Here is a 24,295-nt window from a genome sequence, read left to right as displayed (position 1 = left end):
AAGGCTTCTGTTCAGTTCATTCCTGAGGGTCCCAGTACAGGGAACATAACAGAAGGTGTTTAAATGCCTATTTGTTGTTGTGGTCAGAAACACAAGGGAAGACTGAGGAACCACCGCGGCTTGGAGGAGATGGAGGAGACAGGACAACTGAACACAGCATGGCATCCTGAGTGGGATCCTGGGATAGAAGAGAGTCATCGGTAGCAAAGTAGCAAAACGTGACTGAACCCTTTGATTTAGTTCATCATACTAGACCAGTGCTCATTGCCTGGTTCTGGTGGTTATGCCAAGGTGTGTAAGATGGTAATGAGGACAGTAGGGGACACTGAAAGAAGGGTGGATATGTGAATTTTCTGTATGCTTTCTGTAACTTTATTATAATCTAAAATTCCTTCAAAATAAAGTTTGTTTTTTTAAAGATTTTATTTATTTATTTGGGAGCAAGAGAGAGAGAGAGAGAGAGAGAGAGAAAGAAAGTGCATGAGCACAGGGCAAAAAGGAGAAGCAGACTTCCTACTGAGCAGGGAGCCTAATGTAGGGCTTGATCCTAGGGCCCTGAGATCATGACCTGAGCCGAAGGCAGACACTCAACTGACTGAGTCACCCAGGCACCCCCAAAATAAAAAAGTTAATAAAAAATTGTGCTAAGAAGCATTCTTTGGTGAAAATGTGGCCCCTTGAGACTGTCCCACAAACATGTACTCTAGGTATGCAAGCAGAGCCTTAGGCCAGGATGAAGGAATGTGAAGAGACCCAACAAACAGCCAAGAGAGAAGCTGCTATCCAGATTCACTCAGTTCCCAAAGTTTGACTCCCTCCAACTCAGCCAACAGCACTCCCTGTGTGCAGAGTCTGGACGCCAGAATCTTCTGTCTCTACTTTCCACACTATTAGGGTCATCCAGTGCTTCAAGGATCAGACAATGCCCTTACTCCCACTGCTCCCAAGCACCCTCACTGCAGCCTGCCAACAAAGGTCAATGTCCTCACTTAGGAATGCCCCACTATCAACTGGAACGCCACTGTTTAGTCTATGCCAAAGAAACAAAGGAGGATGCTCACTAGCAAAAAACCCCAGAAACCTAATTATAACATACTCAAAATCTTTACATCACCAGTATTCACTGTACGTACACATTTTAATTACGTAGGGAATTCAGCCTGTAGGGAAGCAGCACATCTGCAAAGGGCAGTGAGATGGTCATTCTATATCTTATGGGATTGGTAGATACACAACTGAATGCATCTGCTTAAACTCCAAGAAATGTACACAAAAGAGTGAATTTCATTCCATGTACATTTTAAATTTTTTTTAAAATTTTTTCCATGTACATTTTAAAAAGTACATTGAATTCAAATTGAAATTAAAATCGAATTAAAAAAAAAAAGTGTGCTACATTCATGTCTGCTATGAGCAAAGATCTCCAGGACGCACCGCTACTGCGGACAGTGGGAAACCTGCAGGAGAAGCAGCCGCATGCAGCACGGGTTCTCTGCAAACTGGGGACATGTGCACAAGCGGAAGTAGGGACGGCCATGAGTCAGAAAAGCTCTGGCAGGAATGCCCCAGACCAGTGATGTAATTACCTCCAAGGGAGGATGTCACATTTGTGGGTGGCGGGCAGGACAGTGAAGGAGACAGTGAAGGAGACCTCCATTTTTCCCTCGATGCATTTTAAAGTAACTTTTAAAAATAAGAGAGGCCTACGTGCACTAGCCGCACAACTGAAGCCAACAAACAGCCACAATGTACTCACCCTCAGTGTGTTCCAGGCACTATTGCTCCCTGAGGGTCCCAGGGGATCTGATGTCAAAGACTGTGCATCTACGGAGAAGAACAACACGAGGTTACATCTTTGGCCAACCTGAACCTTCTTGCCGCAGTTTCTGTCATTCACAAATTCACTCCCGTGACAGATACTCACTGAATACCTGCTTTGTGCTCAGCACCCAAGGGTATGTCAGCGACCAGGACAAAGTCACTGTCCTCAGAGAGTAGACAATCCAGTGGGGGGAGGAAGACAATAAACAAATACACGATGTGGAGCCAGGGAGTAGTGGTGTCTTGATGAAAGTAAGTGGGGTGAGCGTAGTGATGGGCCTGCTGCTTCCCAGCCTGAGATGAGAACTGACACTTCATTGCGGGAGGAACACAGACTGTGTGGCTATCTGGGCAAGACCCTTCCAGGCCACAGGAATGGCCATTGCAAAGGACCTGAGACAAAGCATGTGTGGGGGGCATTTTAGGAGCAGCAGGAGGCCCGTGTGCCTGACACCAGGTCAGTGACGGGACAAGTGGAGGGAGGTGAGGGCAGGGAGGTGACAGGGGCGGGTGGAAGGCTATCATGAGGATATTTCCTTCAGACAACTGTGAGCAGAGGAGCAGTGGAGAAATAGCACTTGTTCTGACCTGTAATTTTATATTATTAATTTATGTCTTAAAATATTTAGAATGGTTGTTCATATATGAATGGATATTTCATGAAAACTTTATATGGTTATGTTTTTGAATATTTAGTAGAGTTGTTCAATACAGATATTTTATGATGAGCGAACGTCTCCAGGCCGAGCGGCCATTGTCTGTACTGTTCACCCTCACATTTCAGTTTAGATCAGGTACTTAAGGCAGGGAGATGAGATCTGAAGGGATAATCTAGAACCCTTTTATAAGGAATGGCCATTAAGTTAGATTCTTGTTCCCTATGTGCCAAGGCTCTGTCCTAGTAGACACATGCCGACTCATTTCATTCTCTGAATAACCTTAAGAAATAGACACTACGATTTCAACTATTTTATGGAAGAGGGAAGTGAGGCACACACTGCCCAGCCAGTCAGAAGTGTATTACAGCTGGGATGAAACCAGGCAGCCTGGTCCTAGACCTCGCTCCTGACCACATGGCTAGGCCAACGGTCATGGCGGTCAATGAAAAGAGAGCTAACTACTGGCTGGCAATGCCTCTCTGCCCCACTTCCCCAATACCACAATGTCCAAATGCTACCCAACCACCCAGGCTGAGTTCAAATTCCAGCCAGCTCCTTCAAGAAGCTCCCAGGAAGAAAACCTAACAAGCAGCTAGCCAACATTCCAGAATCTAGGAATCAGGATATCTTCAATAATCTTGCCCCTAAGGGTTCCTAGAGAAGCTAAAAGGGGTTCTTTGCCACAGATCCCTGAGGGCAGCCTGCTAAAGAAGAGTGTGGATTCCTTCTCAGAATCATGTTTTTATTATTTTCTTCTTTAAAATACTTTATTTATTTATTTATGAGAGACAGAGAGAGGCAGAGACATAGGCACAGGGAGAAGCAGGCTCCCTGTAGGGAGCCTGATGCAAGATTAGATCCTAGGACCCTGGGATCATGACCTGAGCCAACTACTGAGCCACCCAGTGCCCCCTCAGAATCATGTTTTTAAGTAAACAAAATACAATACACAAGGTTATAAAGGAAACCAATTATATTAAGATATCAAAGTGTGTGTAAAATAAAACCTAATCTGAGAGATGGTAATATTCCTGCTTCTTTATGAATGCTTTAAATTACAAGATCCTAGTGTGGGTTTAATAACTAGAGTAATTTAGAAATAGATGAATGTAAATGATCTTTCGCAGTATCTGCAACAATTAAAATGTGATATGGAAACAGTTTTACTTTCTAGTGGTGACACAGTCACAGGTATTGCCAATACAGTGTGGCTTGCAGCCCTCATTCGGAAGGAAAGGAAACGTTAAATTTCAGATGGCAGAGGAAATAAAGATGTAACTTTTTTCCCCAGCCAACTTTATGATCCTCTGAATTCCATCCTTGGATGGAAGGGTCCATGGACCTGAGATCAAGAATGCCAAAGCCAGGGATGCCTGGGTGGCTCAACCGTTGGGTGTCTGCTTTTGGCTCAGGGCATGATCCCGGAGTCCCAGGATCGAGTCCCGCATTGGTCTCCCTACAGGTAGCCTGTTTCTCCCTCTGCCTATGTCTCTGCCTCTCTGTGTCTCTCATGAATAAATAAATAAAATCTTAAAAAAAAAAATGCCAAAGCCAGAGATACCCTCGAGATAGGGTAAAATAAAGGTGGAGCAGGTTCCCAGGGATGGTAACAACTGGTGAGCATGGGAAGGGGTGAGCTGTATGGGAAGGGGTCCTAAGCACTGGCAGTTTCGGCCCACCCTGCATCCATCTCCCTTCTTGAGTCCCCTGAACTGTATCTTTCCCACTCAGCACCTGGAATTCCTGTGGGAATGACCCTCATTCTACCATGAGTTCGTAAGGGTAAGGGAAGGCTGGTCATATGCTCGAGGCCTGGCAGTAAAGCCACTGAACCTCCTCTTCCCTGCTCCTGGCCTCAGAGATGGCTCAGGGTGGCTCTGGTGTTGAAACCAGGGTGATCAGGTTCAACAAACAGCAGCCTCAGGACACATTTTGGGACTACAGGGAAAGAGATGGCTTGTTTCTCTTGGGGCCCAGCTTAGCTGGTTGGATATATATGTGGAGCTGCCTCAGAGCCCATCTGATGACAAAACCAATACAGAGGAATGTAGAGCCAGGAAGTAGAAGAAAACGGGGTCCTGGCTACCTCCTGTGAGGCTCTGGATCTAGCCACACCTGAAGCCATTTTGTACAGAATGTCCCAGGCCTTGAGTTCAAACACTTCCTTTGATACTTAAGCAGGCTGACCTGAATTTCCATTTGTTCACAAAACCAATGACTCGATTAACACAGAAGGGCAGAGTAGAGTGCAGTTCTTGACAATTCCCATAGCTCACTACCAAGCCATTTCGGAAAGCACAAAGTAAAATTAGACACAGTTACTATACATAGAAAGACCAAACACAGAAAAACACATATTCTTTAAAAACTCAGAAATAGCCTCTTGGGTAGTTGCTTTCCCTACACTAGTCTATGAAGCCCTGACAATTGTGGTTTTCAAGATGCTTGGTAGGGCAGGAGGGAATCAGAAGCACCCAGAATATTTTCCTCTATCACCAGATTTTCCATTAAAAAAAAATGTCCTGGGATCATCAGGAAGCCCCTGCAATAAAACTCCTGTAAAATTTTAATAGCTACCTTTTAAATGACAGTGGAAATTGCTTTTCTGCCACTCTCATTCCTCCCCCTTCCCCCTTTCTCTAGAGTGATGTATATGGCTCTTTAAAGGCACATCAGCCGGGATGTGCAGCAGTGCCACGTCTCTCCTACTGGGGGGAGCTGTCAAGTCCATGAGTACTGGGGTCCCTCATACATGGGAAGGGCCACAGCAGAGCAGAGAGGAGGATGCTGAAGGGTTGGGAAAACAGCAGCAAAGGTGGACTACAGGGCCAGCAGTCCAGCCAGGACCCCAGAGCTCCCAGAGCCCCTCCTCATACCACCTGGGAGAGGAGGATGGACTTGGAATTGCCTCAGTAATCCCAGCACCCAAGCCAGAGCAACAGCGCAGCTGGCCCACCTGTGTGTCACACAGGCTACACTCACAGGGCCATGGATCTCACTTCCCAGGATTTACACCAAGAAAGAGAATCCCAGATGACATAACCTGGGGGTGAGAGGGTATCCTGGCCTGACTCCCCAGCGTGACCATGGATCCTCCCCTTAGCCACAGCGACTGGCTCTGGGAGAGACACATGGTCCAAGCAGGGCCAATCAGAGTAGGCCCTGGAAAGTTTGCTTGAAGCACTGGGGGAGAGCATGGGACGGAAGGCAGGGGCTGCTGAGGGCTCTCGGCCACCTGGAGGTGGGGGGCACCGGAGAAGAGGTCGAGGCTGAGGCTGAGCACGTAGAGCCCAGAAGTGGAGAAGGGTGCATTCCTGACAATACCTGAGTATTGCTTCCAGTCAGGCCAGCTCTGGGACTTTCGGGTCCCAAAGCCATTAACTTCCCTTCGCAGTTTAAGCCAGTTTGAGCTGCAAGATCCTGTCATTTACAACAGAAATAACGGACTGATGGAACCGGAAGGGATCTCAGGAATCAATACGCATTCCTTCACGTTTCGGTGAACATGATCCTTTCTAAGAAGCTGACAAAACAAAACTGTGTCATGTTTCTCCAGAAAAAAAAAACAACAACAAAAAAACAAACAATACTGTGTTTCAAAAATGCCAAAGGCCTCTGAAGCCCCTGTCTGTAGGAACTGGGTGAAGAACACTGATCTCCTTTGAAGTGTCCACTTGATGGGTCAGGAAACTGAGGCTCAGAATGCTTACATGACTTGTTTGGGGCTCAGGGCTAGCTGGAGGCAGAGCCAGGCCCCTCTAGAGCCCCAGGAGGGCACTACAGAGAGAAGGGGAGGCAGTGGGGGAGGCTGCAAGCCCCCCACACCCCATTTACCAACAGCAGCTCCACTCTCTTCTGCTTTAAAAATTGGGCTGTCAGGGGAGCATCTGACAAGTTTCCCCTTCCAAAATAACATACGGAAAACCAGTCTCATATCACATTTCAAAGTATTTACACGTTACTGACCTTGGTTTTGATCCTCATTGAAACCTTACGAAGCAGGCATTACTGCCTTGGCTCCGTGGGAGGTGCTTCTGTGGGGCGACCAGCCAGGGTGCTGTTCCCCTGACCCCAAAGCAGCTGGCACACTTGGGCCTTTCTGTTCCTGTACTTCTGGGCCTCACATTTCTATCCTTTCCTTGTCTTTCTCTCTTTTTTAAAAAATGATTGATTATTCATTTATTTATGAGAGAGAGAGCAAGAGCATGCAGATAGTAAGGAGCAGAGAGGAGGGGAGAGGGTGGAGGTAAAAGAATCTCAAGTGGATACCACGCTGAGTTTGGAGCCATCGTAGGACTCAATCTCATGACCCTGAGATCAAGACCTGAACCAAAACCAGGAGTTGGATGCTTAACCAACCGAGTCACCCAGAAGGTCCTCTTTCCTTATATTTCAATCTCAGCTCATATGGAACGGATCATCCACTTATACCTCCTCCCTAATGACCAAGTAAAGAAGTGGCCACTAATCAGATGGGTCAGAGATTATGCCTGCTGGCACCTGCTCTTCCAGCGGGCAGGATCACTGGCCCCAAAGGCTAGCACCACACCTATCAATTCTTCTCTCCCTGTGTCCAGAGATGGCAGCTTTCTGTTACGTTTTCTGTCTTGGAGTAGGACACACACTCTGGGCAGTGTTCATCCAACCTCTAAGAGGGCCCAGCTACATGCACCCCTCCTGACCAAGCACTGAGGGGGGCAGCCAGACCTTTCTCCTCCATGCAGCCTATCATGTAAGTGGCTGATAGGAGAATCCAGCTCACTGGGGCCTTTTGCTACAAGCTGCCTTCCCCTTTCTAGACCTTACCACAGCTTCACACTGGAGCATCAAGGACCTACCCACCTATTAATAAAGTGGTTCAATCATCCTTCATTTAGAGAAGATTCCCATTACACCCATCCTCAGCCCATCTTTGAAAGAGTGCTTTAGGAAAATATCTGTTCATTCAACTGCCTCTACCCACCTGCCAACAAAGAAATGCTGCTATGTGAAAAGACTTTGCTTTGGGAAAATCTAGGTCCTCAACTAGCTATACTGTATGGCAGCCGCTAAGATCATCTTGCAATTAATCATGTTTTCTCCTATGACCTATATTCTATTAATAACACGCTAACGACTTAGCCCTAGTTCTTTCATTGACTGATTCAGTCCACAGATATGACTAAGGCTGGGGCACTGACTTAGAGGGTCTCACATCCCCCACCTGCCACCAGAGGGTAAGCATCATGATGCAGGATTTCACTGTCCTGGGGGCCGCATGGCTGTCCTGCCTCCAGCCTAGCTGAAGTGACTCTGCAGAAGAGTGGCACAAGACAAACCCACTGTAGAGAAAGTACCGAGGAAAAGCCACAGTGCGTGGCCATTTCCCGCACAGCCGACCTGCCAGTAGGGCAGGCTTTGACATGACCAGATGTACTAAGTTGTAGACTAAGGGGAGCTCTCCGTCACTGCGGGTGGGAGCGTACATAGGATCAGACATTTTGAGAGAGCGGGTGGCAATTTCTTGTAAAGAGGAAGAGACGGTAACCTCAGTGACACACTTCACTTCCCCACTGATGGGTCTGGGATTCCCTGCTGAGTTCCCAGACCACTGTGGCCTTGCAAATTCTCACTCTGGCTGGAAGCAGGGTTCTGCTTTAATGTGCCCACACACCAGGCATTGCTTTCAGTTAACCATCAACTCATTTACCCTCCTAACAGCCCCGAGAAGGGGGTCCGCTAGCATCCCCATTTTTAACCGACCAGCAAACTAAGGCACAAAGAGGTAACCTGCCCAAGATCCTGCAGCAAGTAGATAGCACAAATCCACTGGGATTTGAGCCCCGTGGGTCTGGCTCCAGGGTCACCACCAATGCCACTTCCCAAGCACAGCAGCTGAGAGAACGGGCTCAGCCTTGAAAGCCATCTGAGTCCACATTCAGATGTCCATTTCAGATGGCTCAAAGACTGCCTGCAAAAGGAAAGACAGAAGTGTCTAGAAGATAACACAGGAGCGTTATCTTCATGTTGGTGTAGGTGAAGGTTTCTCCTGCAGGGGTTCTAGGAGAGTATTTTCCTCACCAAAAGAGTGAGACTCATTCACACAATCCTCTATCCCTTCCCTAGTCTGCCTCGTTCCAGAGTGGAATGTGGATGTGATACTTGGATCTGAGAGGGTCCTTCTTGTCCCCAGAACACTACTCTTCCAAAAGAGAAGGACTTGCTCTCTGGGTGCCCTGGCCCCTTTGGGGAAGGTGGGTGCAGCAGACATCTGTGGCCATGAGGGGGGCAAGAGAGTCAGAGCAGTGCTCTGCCCTCAGCCAAGCCATTGAATCACATATCATTTGACACAAATTCTTTTTTTTTAAAGATATTATTTATTTATTCATGAGAGAGAGAGAGAGACCTAAGCAGAGGGAGAAGCAGGTTCCCTGTGGGGAGCCTGTTGTGGGACTTGATCCCAGGACCCTGGAATCATGACCTGAGCAGAAGACAGATGCTCAACCACTGAGCCACCCAGGCACCCCTGACACAATGTCATTTGTATTGAAATGACAACACCACTTTAGACTGGTACTAGCAGCCACGTGCTCACCTAACTAAAACACCTTGCCGCAGCCAGGCTCTGACAGCCTTGTGCTGTGCCATCACCCTGGAGAGTGAGAACAGTCACTCACATGCATTTAAGGTGTCTCAAAAGGACTGGGCTCAGAGATGAACTTCAGGAATCAGAGATTTCCACTAGGCATGACTGATCACAGGCATCTAGAGAGGACTTGGTGTCTCAATTAATCCTCAGAGGACCTGAATTTCAAACAGCCTTCTTTATCCTGATGGACTTCTAAGAGCAGTGGGGGTGACTGTGATTCTAAGGGCCAAGCCCAGCCCACTGGCACAACAGCACTGTGCTCTGCTGGCCCCCGGCTCATGGGCTAGGGAAATCCTGCCTAGCTTGTGGATCCTTTTTCCTCCTGTCACCAGCCATTTGCTGGATGTGCCAACAGTTAAGCCCCTTCCTGCACTCCATAAAAACAGCCCATCAATGTGGTTGACTGCCGGGTGCTTTTCCACAAAGCACTCCCTAGATCTCAGCTAATCAGATGGAAGATAGCACAGTGGTCACTCTACCAAAATAGGTCAAGCTTTATTTTTTAATCCTCTTATTCATAAGATACTGAAAGGGGAGAATGAAAAAAAACATTATTAGCAGCAAGAACATGTAGGGTTATTACTCAACCTGTCTGTGCCTCAGTTTGCTTACCTTTAAAATGGGGATGATGATAATAGGGGTGTTGTGAGCACTGCAAAAATTACTCTGTGAACAGCAGAACCTATCCACGTGGTGAGTGTTCAATAAACGTGAGATAAAATTATTCTTATTGCTGGTGACATAGTGAATTTTTATACTAAAGGCCCGTGAAAAGCTTTAAACCCCCCCTCTCTGCAGAGAAAGGCACGGTTCTGATTCTGGCCACTTAGGGAAGGAAGGTAACCTGAAGGTCCAGGCCGGTGAGGAGAAGCTGGCTCCAGGACTCAGGGTCCTGTGGGCAGGAAATGGACCTACTGGGTGCTAGCTGCTCACCCAAAAGCCATTCTTCCCTTTCTTCTCCAGGTGCTCAATTAGTACTACGCGTCCTGACTTGCCCGGCAGCTGGGGGTGGCCAACAAGAGTAAGCAGAAGTTGTTGTGGGGCCTGAAGGAAACTTCCTCACCAGAGACCCGGAGCTGGATTACATTTCTGTGCCCATTCCCCCACCCTAATTTCCACCTGGACTAGACTCATTGGCTTGACTCCAGGGATCACAGTGGACCATGATGCCACTTTAAGGATGAAAGCCTTCTGCTAGGGATGGTGAAGCAGAAAGATAGAAGGATCCTCTGGAGCTGTCATACTGGCCCTGGGCTGCCAACCTGTGGACATTTTACTCAGGATAGAAACCATCTTCCATGGAGTTTATACTGGTGTTATTTCTAGTCTCTGCTACAGGCAGCCAAGTGTACTTTCAAAAGCTACTGTTGTCTTACACAGCAGATGGCCAATGGGACAGTCTCTATACCAGAGAAATCCCTCTAGAAGTCTGTTACCTAAGTGCCCTCAGGCTTTAGAGGACCCTTGATCTCTCCTCAAAACCAGGCAGAAAGCTAGATGTAGAATTTCCTACAGAACAGGGTTACCACCATTTTTGCCTTACAAGGAGGTGAAATAGGAATTATAGGAGATTGGGGAGCCTGGGTGGCTCAGCTGATTAAGCCTTTGGCCAGGGTCTGGGTGGCTAAGTCTGCCCTTGGCTAGGGTCGATCCCAGGGTCTTGGGATCAAGTCCCGTGTCGGGTTCCCTACTCAGGCAGGAAATCTGCTCTTCCCCCAGTTCGTGCTCTGCTCTCTCTCACTCTCTCTCTCAAATAAATAAAACCTTAAAAGAATTATAGGAGGTCTACTGAGTCTTTTATTCAGCAATTATTAAGCATTACCGTATGCTGGGCACTATGCATGGTGTAGGGTAAGACACAGACCAAAGCAGGCACAGTTCCTATCCTTACAAACCTGATAGTCCAGAACGAAGGACAGAAATAAACAGAGGCAAACACATACATTTTTAAGCACAAATGATGAGAAGCACCATTTGGGAAACCAAGGTGAATTTTAGCCCAGAACTAAAGAGAAAGGAGAAGTCATTTGAAAAGTGGAAATAAGAATACCCCAGAATGTCCATCAACTGAAGAATAGATAAATGAAACGTGGCACCATCCACACAGCGGATTATTATTCAACCATAAAAAGAATTAAGTACTGACTCATGCACGACGTGGATGAACACAGGAAACATTATGCTAAGTGAAAGAAGCCAGTCACAAAAGACTATGTATTATATGATTCTGTTTACATGAAATGTCCAGGAGAGGCAAATCCATAGACATAGAAAGTAGATTAGTGGTGGCCTGGGAGGAGGGGGAGGGACAGCTGATGAGTAGTTTTTGGCAGGGGATTGGGTGGCAATGAGAATGTTCTGGAATTAGATACTGGTGAAGGCTGCACAACCTTGTGAATACACCAAAACCCACTGGATCGTGTACTTTAAGAGGGGTGAATTTCATGGCATGTGAATTATACCTCAATTAAAAGACACTCAAAAGGCTACCCTGATTCAATGACTGTGTTGATAATAAAGTCTCTAGTGAAAGTTAAAAAACAACAAAATAACAAGTATCCCAGGAGATGGAGGAGAACTTGTGAGTCTGGTCAAGGGAACTCACAGGAGGCCTGTGTGACTAGATGGTTGAGGCCCAGGTCAGAGTGCTCCAGTATGGGGCAGACACTGACCGGGCCGGGGGGCCATGGTCAGACATATGCTTTCTATTCTAAGTATGATGGGGAGCAGGAATGTGATGTTTTCTTATCTACATTCCTGAAAGATCCCTCTGGTTGTTACAAAGAGACTGTCAGGGTTAAAAAGAAGCAGGGTAAACCATGAAGTGGTCACTGCCATGCCCAAGGAGAGTTGGTGGTTGCCGGGACGAGTGTGAGGGCAGAGGGATGGAAAGGAGGAGGCTGGGAGAGTTGTGAATTTAGAATCAAGGACACACAGGCCCTGCTGATGGGGTGGCCATGAGGGTGAGGCAGAGAAGGAAGACACATGCAGATCTCCTGAGTTTTTCTTTCTTTTTTTTTTTAAATTATCTTTTAAAAAGATTTTATTTATTAATTAATAAGAGAGAGAGAGAGAGAGAGAGAGAGAGAGAGTCAGAGACACAGGCAGAGGGAGAAGCAGGCTCCATGCAGGGAGCCTGACGTGGGACTCGATCCCGGGTCTCCAGGATCACGCCCTGGGCTGAAGGCGGCGCTAAACCACTGAGCCACCCAGGTGTCCCATCTCCTGAGTTTTTCCAGAGTGATTTTCTGCCAGATTCAGATTGTGCACAGAACAAGAGCAGTCACCAAACTCCTGTTAAATGAGCTGAATAAATGAACAAAATCACTGCCTGGCTTTTTGTGGGAGACACGTTTTTGTCCTTTCAATAAAGATATTAAATTCTCTCTCTCTTTCCCCACACACATATACATATAGGAACATATATGTATCCTTACCCTCAACATAATATCCTCACCCATACCTGTTTCTTTCCCATCCACTGGTAGAGAGTGGACCACTAGACACCCTCAACTACCCATCTGCTCAAACCAGAAACTTGAAGGTTGTCCTTTATATATATACACACACACCCTATGCAGGATAAAAGCTGCTAAGTCAGTAGCAATAAGGTCCTTCCATCTCGGAGGCGGGGCAGAGGAGATAAGCCAGCAAGAAGTGAGCTCTTACTTCTGATGAACAGCCTGTAGGAGAGGACAGAGGCAGGAAGTGTCCTCTGTCTTGTTAGCGAGGGTGGGCAGGGGTAAGGGATAGGGTCAAGAGGGGGAGAAAGCACTGTGAACACAAATGGTCTAGTCAGGGGAGGAAGCCTCAATTTGGCCCTTCTAGCTTTCCCTGCCACTATAAGTGAAGCCCAGCAGAAGACAAGTTATAACCCAAACGGGTCACCAGCCCCAACCCACTGCCAACAACATCCATTCTGAGGGACATACCAGAATTCTGGAAGAATGCATCCTCACCCTGGAACTAGAAGTAGGAAAGGGGAAGGCATGCAGAGTCTCGCAGAGAACATCTCCATGGTCACCACGATCACAGACCACAGCACACACGGTGGCCCTGGAGGGGTGCGATGCAATGGTCTGGTGGGAGTGTGCCTACCTAGAACCTTCCTTCCAGTTCCACTCTCCCCAGCAACCGGTTTTATCTGGTTTAAGAGGAGGGCATGAGAAACATTTCACTGGGTGGTTCTTGCGTGGTGGGCTATGTTGTGGACGTAAGGAAGACTGTTGCCTGTACTGCCTGCCCCACAGCCAGGGACCCGATGCCTCGACTCTAGCATTTCTATAACTCTCCCGTGTTATTCTTATGAGAGGCAGATATGAACACTTCAAACAGCTGACCAAACTCTTCATATTTCATTCTAGGAGACTGGGAAGGAGGTCTAAGTGCTTGTCATGGTCAGTTCCAAGTACTCATGAGGCACCCACCTTAGCCTCTCCTGGTCTGACAGAGGTCCAGGTGAGGTTCACCAGCCCCCCACCTGCAGGCTGGAGCACCCTTCCAACAAGTCTCTAATGTTGACCAACATACAAAGTCTGATTTGACCACAGTTAAGGACACTGCAGCACCTTTTACACAGAATGCTGAGCTAAGCAGGCCATATGGCATGGAAGAGAATGGAGGTACGACACCATCGCTCAAACACAACAGACACATCAACTTTTGTCACTGTATTTTTCCATAAATGGGATCATATCATCTTACTTCTCTGAATCTTGCTTTCCTTTAAATATATCACAATAATACCTCCAAATCGACTAGTAGTGCTTTTAGCAGTTGATATTCCATGGCATGGATGTGCTATGTTTCACTCAATCATTCCCTGAAAAAATGGGTATTTATCTTATTTATAGGGTTTTGTTTGCTTATTTGCCACTGCAAACCATTCTGTTATAAACATCTTTTGGTACTGGGGCCACTTCTTTCCGTAGGGTAGATTCTTTTTTGTAAAGATTTTATTTCTTTATGAGGGACAGAGAGAGGCAGAGACACAGGCAGAGGGAGAAGCAGGCTCCCTGTGGGGAGCCTGAGGCAGGACTCGATCCCAGAACCCCAGGATTACTCCCTGAGCCGAAGGCAGACACTCAATCACTGAGCCACCCAGGTGTCCCTATAGGGTAGATTCTCAGGAGTGGGAGTGTTGCACTGAAGACTCTTTATGGAGTATTATATAGTCATCTTATGGGATGGGTTCCAAGATCAAGGTGTAGAACTAAATGTATAATATGCACTTGTTTTTGTATGGAGTATCTCTAAATACACACCTGAAATGGGTGTCCTCATGGGAGGGGAACTAGGTTACAGTGGATGGGATGGGGGTGGGGGAACCACTAACATATCTTTTTGGGTGCCACTTGAATATTTTATCACGTGCATATATTACTCACTCAAAAAATAAATAAAAATTCTTTTTCAGGCTGCCTTCTAATGAGGTTGCAATGATTCACAGGTTCTCCGGCAGCTTGGGAGAGTACTTAGCTGAGCTCATTAATGCCCTATATTTTTCTCCTTCAAGACTGTCCCTCTCTGCCTCCCACCTCCCCCTCTTTTTTTTGACCTAGTATGAGCTGAAACATGTGATTTTACCTTCCCGTGATCCACAATTCCTCCTATTCTACAGCCCTTGGGCAGGCAAGGAAGCAGACTCCCAGAGATGCTAATTTTGACAAGTCGGCAAGGCCAGCCCCTCCCAATAGCATAAGAGAGAGAAGCCCAAGCCAGGGTGGGACCCAGACCCCCAGGACCTGAGGGCACCAATGGCTCTCTCTCTTCAGATGCTTGCAGGTCACACTGTTTTAAACTCATGCTGACTGAGTTGCCCTCCCCTAGCTGAGTGGCCTACAGTCTCCCAGATGCCCCAAGTCTCTCCGAAAGGGCAAAGGAGGCCGGCAGCAGCTGCTGCTGCCCGAGGGAGCCACACTCTCAAGAACAAGGCCAGAGACAAGAAACAGGAGTGAATGGGACAAAGGACACAAAAGAATCAGGCTCATACAAATGAGAGGCCTTCTCATTCACTTCCTACAGGCCAGACATCCTCTCCGGCTGGCCCCCAACCAACGGCCTCGCCAGCCAATGCTTATTTAAGCCCCACCATGACTCTTGAGACAGGAGAACAAAACTGACTGCAGAGAGCAAGGGCCCCTGCATAGAGCAGCAACTCCAACATAAGCACCTGCTGCTCCATTGCTGATGGAAGCTCCAGACTAACCTGCAGAGGGGAGGGGATGGGAGGAAAAAGCAGCTCTGGGGAAGGTGGGGGATGGGGGGCATGAAAAAGCATCTCAAGACAGGCAGCCGGTCCACTCGATGCAAGCAGTAGATTCAGGTCATGTGCTCCCCGTTCTGCAGCCTACACTCGGGCCTGAGCTGGGTTTGGCTCAGGGGAGGCCCCCGCCTTTGCTTCAGCGGTTCCCTCTGCCTGGGATGCCCTTGTCCCTGATCCTCGAGGGCCAGCTCAGCAAGGATGTGTGTGCATGTGGGTGTTGGCTCTGTGAGTGAGGAAAATGGAAGACAACCTGAGCGGCCACCAGCAGGGAGGAGTGACAAAGTACGATGCAGACACACAATGGAATCTTACGTTTCTTTCTCCCTCATCCTCCATGGCAAGTTCATTGGCAGGTTCTGTTGCCACTGTCTCCAAAATATATCCTGAATCCAGTTCTTTTCTCCTCTTTCCTAGGCCAAGTTACCACCCTCACAACTCCATCAGACTCCCTGCTGGTGTCCCAGAGTCCACTCTTGCCTTCCTAGATTTTTAATCTCCACACATAGCCAGAGCAATCAAATTAAATAGAGACTATATCACATTGCTTTCCTGCTTAAAAATCCCTCAAACATCATCTCCTTCCATTTTACCCATCCCATTGCTCAAATGCTCCCATCACACCGGCCCCCTTTCCCTCCAAAGCTTACCCTATCCCAGGGGCCTTTGCACATTTTGCTCTAGCTATTTTCAACTTCTTCCTGCCAGTCAGGTCTTCCTGTGACTGTATACAGGAGTAAGCATGAAATCTATCTACATACAATGACATGGATGTCTCATGGATGTAATATTGACTAGAAAGGCCAGACATAGGGAAGCATTTACATAAAGTCCAAAGTCAGGTGTCAAGAGACATTAAGAGACTGGTTTTGCTTGGAAGGGAGGAGTGACTGGGAGAGAACAGGAAAAGGACTTCTGGAGGCTAGAAGTATTGCTCTAGAGCTGATTACATGAGTGTGTTCAGTTTGTGAAAGTTTATCTAACTACGTATTTTTACCAAGTGCTCTTGCTTTTTTATATACATATATATACACACACACACACACATACATACATATACACAATGGTTTAATGTTTAAGGAATTAAAACATTTTGGCTGTATAATTTTTGCAAATCATAATCTTTCTTATGATTTGGGAATTTCCCACCTAGGAGCCACAGTAGAAGGCTGGGCCTACATCCCATTATCAAATATTACCAAGGCCAGGGACTGGCTCTCACAGCCTCCCCCGCAGCTAGTCCAGGGGTGCAAATCTGTGTTCTCAGCAGATGCACCCTCCCTCCTTGGCTTAAATCAGCCTGGAGAATCAGGGCTCATTTACCTTGGTGTTGGGAGCCCAGAGCCATGGCTTGGCACGAGAGGAGCTCATTGAGGCTTGAGGAGCAGAAACATGAACTCCCCACATCCATTTCCTTTCCCAGCACAATAGTACAAGATTGGACCATTCTGTACATGGGAGCCTTTCTTTCAAGAAAGGTTTACCAAGTGCCTATTCAGTGCCAGGCACTGTTCTAGGCACTAAGGATCCAAGTGAACAGAACCCTGGAGCTGATGATTCTAGTGGGGAAGATGAACAATAAAATAAGTAAAAGAGGGGCACCTGGGTGGCTCAGTCGGTTGAGCGTCTGCCTTTGGCTCAGGTCATGATCTCAGAGTCCTGGGAATGAGCCCTGCATCAGCTCTTTACTCAGCAGGGAGCCTGCTTCTCCTTCTCCCTCTACCCCCTTTCCCCCACCGCTCTGGCTCATGCATGTGTACCCGCAAGCTTAAATACATACATATATAATCGTAAAAAAATAAGTAAAAGATAGGTTAGAAAAGTGGCACAGAGAAAAACCGAAAAGGGAGATGAGGACCTCCCTAAGGAGGCAACATATGAACAAAAGCTTTTAGGATGTTCGGGGGGATATGGGTATGAGAGAAGAGCTTTTCTGGTAGCAGGAAGAGCCAGTGCAAGGGCCCTGAGGCAGGCACACAGCTGGGTGTCCGTGGAGCATCGAGGAGGCCCAGGTGCCTGGAGCAGGGCAAGTGAGGGAACAGAAGGTAGAGATGAAGCCACAGGTAACGGGCACAGATCATGTGGGGCCTGGTTGGCCATGGTGAGGACTTCGGCTTTTACTCCGAGTAAGATGGAGCCACTTGGGAGGGCTCTCAAGGGAGGATCAGACTTGACTAGGTGATAACAGAGTTCCTCTGGCCGCTATCCAACTCTCTCCCCTGACCAAGATGGAAACCAATCCCAAGGAGAAAGAGAAGTTTGGTTATTTGTGTGGCAAATGTCTACGCGAAATAAACCAGCAAAAGCTCTCCACCCACTTCCTCCCACCTGTCAAGGCTTTGTGCTGCTCAGCAGGGCTTTGCAACATGATGAACAATCCACATCACATTAGAGGAAACCAGACCCTCCTCCTCTGGTCAAAATCTCAAAAGCGGATGTAGAAGCAGCAAGGCCACGTGGCCAGTGGAACACCATCTCCACAGCCAGCGAGAGCTACCATCAAGCCCCCCACCCCGCTTCTCGGCACCTGTGTGCCCCCCATTCCTCACGGGGTTTGAGTCCCAAGCTTCCTTATCAGTCCACAGGGGAGCAAGAGAGGGAGTAATTTCTACCCTCAATAGGGCTGTTGGGAGGATTAAATTAGTGAACAAGTATCAAGTGATTGGCAAAGTGCCTGGCAAAGAGGGAGGCCTAAAAGCTGTTAGCAAAGCTGTCCTGGTAACTGAAATACGGAATGAAGTCTGAGGTGGCCCTTGGGCAAACTGGACTCTGATATATATATATATTTTTAAGATTTATTTATTTATTTATTTATGATAGAGAGCGAGAGAGAGGCAGAGACACAGGCAGAGGGAGAAGCAGGCTCCATGCCGGGAGCCCGACGCAGGACTCGATCCCAGGTCTCCAGGATCAGGCCCCGGGCTGCAGGCGGTGCTAAACCGCTGAGCCACCCAGGGATCCCCTGGACTCTGATACTAAGCACGGGGCTGAAGTACAGGGTCCTCCTGAGGATGGAGGCCTTCAGAATGGAAGTTTCTTTCTCCCTCTGCCTATTCTCTGGGGAATAACTGCCCAGAACAAGCACTGTCCAAGCTATCTGTGCAGGCTTCTCCATGCTCCACGAGCAGAAGCCTCAGCAGAAGAGACCCTGGCCCATACCCACCTCTCTCAAGGAAGTGTTAGTAAGTGGAGAAGTATAAAAGACAGCATAGATGGTGGTACAGGGCTATTCTTGCCTCTTCTCCAGTCAGAGCAGTGGTGAGCTCCACTTTGTTCCAGGCAAGGAGGGCCAGGCCTCTGGAGGCTTTGGGCCCACATCCATAACAAGAGGAAAATCATTCAGGCTTGTTCACATTCATTCAGCACAGACTTACTGAGCTACAAGGAGCCAGACGCTGCTCTAGATGCTGAGATGATAGCCAGTGATAAAAAAAAGATCTCTGTGCTCAGAGCTCACATGCTCAGGAGAATGGTGCAAAAAAATGAACATATAAGGTCAGATGGTGAGTACTATAAAGAAAAATATAGCAGGGGACAGAAAACGACAGGAGGGACCGTTTTAGACAGGGTGTTCAGCAAGGTCTGCTGGAGGCAGTGTCTCAGCCATTCAAGCAGAGACTTGAATAAAGTAACGAAATTATATGTGCGTGCATACGTGTATGTAATTTTGGATATATCTGTCTGTATATAAAATACATACACACCCAGAGCGGGGACCACAGTGCCTGCTATGGAAACTAAAGTGATCGAGTTTGATCGTTAAGAGTGCTGTAGGGCTGACTGGGATTGGCATCTTCATAAAACCTACACTCTTCCCTCAGATTCTAATATGAGAATTACTAGTAAAAGGGTGTTCCTTTTTCTTTCCTCTTTCATGCTTGATAACGACAGGGAAGGTGCTCCCTATTAGGACTTATTCCCTGTTGTCCCAGCAGCACCCCACAGTACAGGCACCCTAATCCATCCAGTCCCCCAAGGATGGGCATGGAGGGCGACTGCCATCTTTGCTCTGACATACAGTGCTGTCATGAACCCCATGGACACAGATGACTTCCCTCACTTGGGAATACCTGTAGACAAAAATTCCTAGACACAGAGCTGCTGGGGCAAAGCAAAGGTGTGAGCAACGCTCACAACGACAGATCCTGCCAAAGTCCCCAAGGTGAGGGTCCCATCTTCTCTCCCAGCAACACTGGACAAATCTTATCCACAAGGTCAATCAAGTATCTTTTCCTACATCTGAAAGGCACCTATTTCTACAGATGCTGCCCATGGCAGTGTGGCGAACATGTCATCTCCCTGGCCAGTGTTCCAAACCCTCCTACCTTTCCTGCCCTTTCTCTCCTTCCCTCCACATGCAGTAGAAGGGAAAAGGATTGTGCTTGCATCAGCAGCACATATACCAAAAAAAAAAAAAAAAGAAGGAAAAGGACTAGAGCCCAACATCCTGTCACTATGTTCACTACATGCCTTGGCCTTGTGAAGGCGGGATAAGAGCAATGCTGGCCTCAGAAGGCTGCCGTTAAGATTCAATGAAATGACACAGGAAAGGGACTTAGAATAATGGCTGGTACTCACTGCTTGATACACTTACTGTCATTATTATGTTTGTTAAGTGGGAATCATCACTTAAAAGCTTTGCATGTTAAAAGCACTTAGTAGTACGCCTATTATGAAGTAGCTACTGTTTTTTATTATATTATTATAATTTTGTTTATTTCCTCGGCAAGAGTCAGTGAAGTGTGTATCTGGCGGAAGGGGTTACACCCTTAACAAAATGGATGCAGTGCCTGCCTTTATGGGGCTGATACCATGGAGAGGATGACAGGCCCCAAATATACCAACTGAGGAGTTCGGGGAAGAAGGGCGGTGCGCAGTCAGGGAAGTGATGTTTAAGGAGAGCTCTGAAAGAAGAGTCAGCATGGGCAGGTCAGAATTGGGTGGGGAGGGGATTGCGGGGGCAGGGAGGGGGTTACAGGGAGAAGAGGAAGCACTCCTGGGGGCTGGGAACAAGTGCCATGAGCTGAGGAACTGAAAGCTGGCCAGGTGGCTGGAAGGCAGATGCAGAGAGATGCACAGGATAAGGCCGGGGCAGGCACCAGGCGGGGGCTGTGGCCTGGTGGGTTGGCCTTTCCATAGGGTGCTGCTTCAGAAACATGGACACTGCATGGGACACACCTCATCCTCCAGTGGCCTAGGACTGAAATGACATTTTAGTGTCCCTACGGCCCAATCACCATCCTCAGGGTCTTGCTTAGATGACTCCCAGCTTAGAGGTCCTGGGAAGAGGACAGAGTAAGTACCCAAGAAAAGACAGGGTGAGCAATGACCCCATCCCTGCCTATAGCCGATCACCCCAGGGAGAGCACCTGGCTTCAGCTGGGCCTGTCCTGGGAACCCCTTCCTGGTACTGATGAATGAGCCAAAGGGAGCCAAAGGGAGGGATCTTCTCTTTCTGGGGTTGTGGTGGGCTTGGGCCTAGAGAACACAGGGCCGTTCTCTTTGGGAGCGTGTACAGGTGGACAACTTGGGCTGCGGACGGCCAGCTTTCCCACCCGGAGGGAGGAAAGGCAGAGAGAGACACTAATATGAGGGAGTGGAATACAGCAGACATGGGCGGGGGACGCCGTGAGGAAAGAATCCTGACAGTGGCATTCGGGTTCGTCCCCATCCTGGGCTGGATGCCGCCCAGCCCTCCCTCCCATTCAGCCCTTCCTCGGAGCTTCTGGGTGGGGACAGCCGGCTCGGTGAGCCCACCCTGGCCAGTGATTGGGTCAGGGAAGGTCACGTGACCGGCGCTAGCCCAATGAGCGCGCAGCTCTGACGCCCTACATAAGGGTGGGGGGCAGATCCCCCCACCCCCAACAGTCAGTCTTAAACCTGGACCAGTGCTGACAGCCGGTCTGCAGCCTCCAGGGCAGCCAGGTTTGAGGATGACCCGATTATCGGAGAGAGGAATGGAGGGACAGAAAGTGGGTCACTGGTGATGGCCCTGAGCTCCCTCCCGGCCCAACCAGCCCAGAAGCTGAGCCCACCTCTGGGCTTTCCAGTTGCCTGAGCCGATCCTTCCCCGAGGGCTGATGGTGTTTCTGTTACTTGCGACCAAGTAACTGACTAGTACACAGTCCTTCCTGAGGCTTTGCTTTCGTTCTTCTGGGCCACCCAGCACCCTCTGGTTCCATTCCTTTTCACCTGTAGCCTTCAGGTGCTCTAAAGCAGTACAGTTTGGCCAATGACTTGAACTTGCCCCTGCCACAGTTTCCCCAGCTGTTAAATGGGGATAAGAATGATAAACACTTCACTATGTTGTTAAGAGGATTAAAATGATATAAAGAATACCTCGTGCATTGTAAATTCTCAGCACATTACCAATTATTATTCTAAAGCACTGAAGGGTAACTGAAAGGTCTCAATCTCAGTAAGCAATTAGCTGCACCCCTCCCCTATCTTGTTTGCTGTTTCTTTGTTCAGGTCAGCAAGTTCTTTCTTTGCAAACAGTCCCAAAGAAGAGCCAGCCCAGTTTCTGTCAGGAGGATGGCAAATCTAGCCTCAGTGGGGGATCGGAATGAAAGAGATTTGACGCAACTTCTCCGGGTTAGCTGGGTGGTGGAGGAAGCCCTCATGAGCTCATTTCTCCATCAAATACAATCTGAGGTCTAAAGTTTCAAAACACAGGCTGGGGCACGCTGGCACCGTCCCACAAGAGGACAAAGAAAAGAGAAAAGAGCCTGGATGGAAGAGAAGCCACGACACGGCAGGTTCCACAACTAACTCTGTCGGGAGGAGGCTCCCGGGCTGGCTTCCAGCCACATCCGCTCTCTGCACAGCTACGAGGCTGCAGGAAGAAGGGACCCCAGCACGTCTGTATTTACAGCTGGGAACTGGCACAGGCACGGGAAACTCGGAAATAAATTCAGTCAGGAAGTGAGAACTGGAAGATGCTTCCATAGCAACGCCCATCTGGAGCTCCCTGCCCGCAGCTGGAAACATTCAGAAGCGAGGCTTATCTAGAGATGTCCACCAAATTCACTTTTTCCATTTGCACCCGGAGTATGTTACTTGCACTTCACTTCCTTGGGGAGCCTCCGGGAAGCCCCTGTTCTATGGCTCAAAAAAAAAAAAAATCCTGTCCTTCTGAACATTTAGAACACAGGGCTGTTCTTGTGTCTTCTCCCTCTCTCTCTGGAGAGACAGACTCTGCCTTGTGTCTGCCTTGCTCACTGGTACCTGGTCCAGAACAGGTCTCTAATCCATGTTTACTGAATAAATAAATCAAATGTTTTGTTCTCAATTTTGTTGCTATTCATAACTTCAGCTGACATGTAAGCACCCATATGTTCATGGCAGTGAACTGAGATGTGTGACACCTCATGAGGTACTTACTACTCTTATGTTGGTTGTAAAAATGAGGTTCCTTCTCAAGGTCAGAGTCACAAAAGTAATGAGTTCTTTCAACTCGAGAGAAGGATGCAAGGCAGTGTGAATACTTTGAGCAGGGCTAGGCAGGTGGAGGGATGGATGATTAGTAATCGGCTTTGATACTAAGAACTTTTTGGGTAGAAATTTTATAGAGCTGGAAATATACCTCATCAAGGAAGTTCGGAACACAGGCTTCTTGGGACACAAATATTAAACAGATGGCCGCATTCTGGGAGAATTCTATCCAACCTCCCCAGAAACCACAGCTCACAGGATTCCCTATTTTTTTTTTTTTTAAGATTTTAGAGAGAGAGAGAGAGAGAGAGAGATGGGGAGGGGGAGAAGGGGAAGGGGCATAGGAAGAGGGAGAGAATCTCAAGCAGACTTTCTGCTCAGCATGAAAGTCTGACTGATCAGACTTTCTGATCTCAGGACCCTGAGATCATGACCTGAACTGAAACCAAGAGATGGCCACCTAGCTGAGTTACCCAAGTGCCCCGTGATTCCTTAATTTTTAACATATTTTTTCTGTTTATGAAAGGAGTATATGTTTATGTATATATAAGCATATTGAAAAACTTGGAAAATAAAGAAATGTGCAAAAAAGAATATAGTTATCCATAATCTCCCCACCAAAGGATAAATCTCCCTACTGTAAAGATGTTGGTTTATTTCCTTCCACTCTTTTTCTAGTGTGAGTGGTGTGTGTAAGAGAAGTGGAGAGATTTTTTTCTCTTTGAAGTCTCCCATCAGCGGTCCTGGTGGCTCAGTGGTTTAGTGCCGCCTTTGGCCCAGGGTGTGATCCTGGAGACCCGGGATTGAGTCCCACATCAGGCTCCCTGCATGGAGCCTGCTTCTCTCTCTGCCTGTCTCTGCCTCTCTCTCTCTCTGTGTCTCTCATGAATAAATAAATAAAATCTTAAAAAAAAAAAAAAGTCTCCCACCTGCTTTAACTATGAGATTTTAAAACATCAAATGAAAAATAGTATTTTTAAATGGCAGTTATACCTATCTCCCTAAACTACAGACTTGGGGAAAAAGGAGCCTTTGCTGTTCCTCTCTTCCAATTTCTGCTTCCACCTGAACCCTACTGCAGACCAGCAGTTCTCCATCCTAGCTGGGCCTGACCATGACAGTCACTGCCATGGTCAGGATTAAATTAGCTACTTTTATGGAAGAGGCCATTTAAAATATCTGACAAACTTTCTCTAATTTAATCCTTACAATCCTACAAGGCAGGTATCATCATCATGTTACAGATGAGGAAACTGAGACAAAAAAGGATAAGTGACTGGGGCCCCTGGGTGGCTCAGTCTTAAGGTTAAGCATCTGCCTTTGGCTCAAGTCATGATCCTAGGGCCCTGGGATCAAGTCCCAGGTTGGGCTCCTTACTCAGCAGGGAATCTGCTTCACCCTCTCCTTTTGCCCCTCTCCACTGCCTGTGTGCTCCCCGCTCTCTCTCAAATAGATAAAATCTTAAAAAAAAAAAAAAAAAAGTTATGTGAC

The 24,295-nt window shown here is 47.8% G+C and overlaps 1 protein-coding gene across 3 annotated transcripts in view; it reads right to left on the bottom strand.

Annotated features, from left to right (window-relative positions):
• The window catches only part of SIPA1L3 (signal induced proliferation associated 1 like 3), a 234,407-nt gene that overhangs the window by 138,480 nt on the left and 71,632 nt on the right, over positions 1-24,295 (bottom strand). For all 3 annotated transcript variants that reach the window (XM_072751507.1, XM_072751505.1, XM_072751511.1), the window contains one exon: positions 1,757-1,824. The gene's annotated coding sequence lies outside the window, so the exon portion shown is untranslated. The remainder of the gene's footprint in view (positions 1-1,756; positions 1,825-24,295) is intronic.

The sequence above is a fragment of the Vulpes vulpes genome, chromosome 1, assembly GCF_048418805.1.
Source record: "Vulpes vulpes isolate BD-2025 chromosome 1, VulVul3, whole genome shotgun sequence".
Classification (NCBI taxonomy): Eukaryota; Metazoa; Chordata; class Mammalia; order Carnivora; family Canidae; genus Vulpes; species Vulpes vulpes.
The sequence above is the reverse complement of the archived record's forward strand: the minus strand, read 5'-3'. Positions and strand labels throughout refer to the sequence as shown.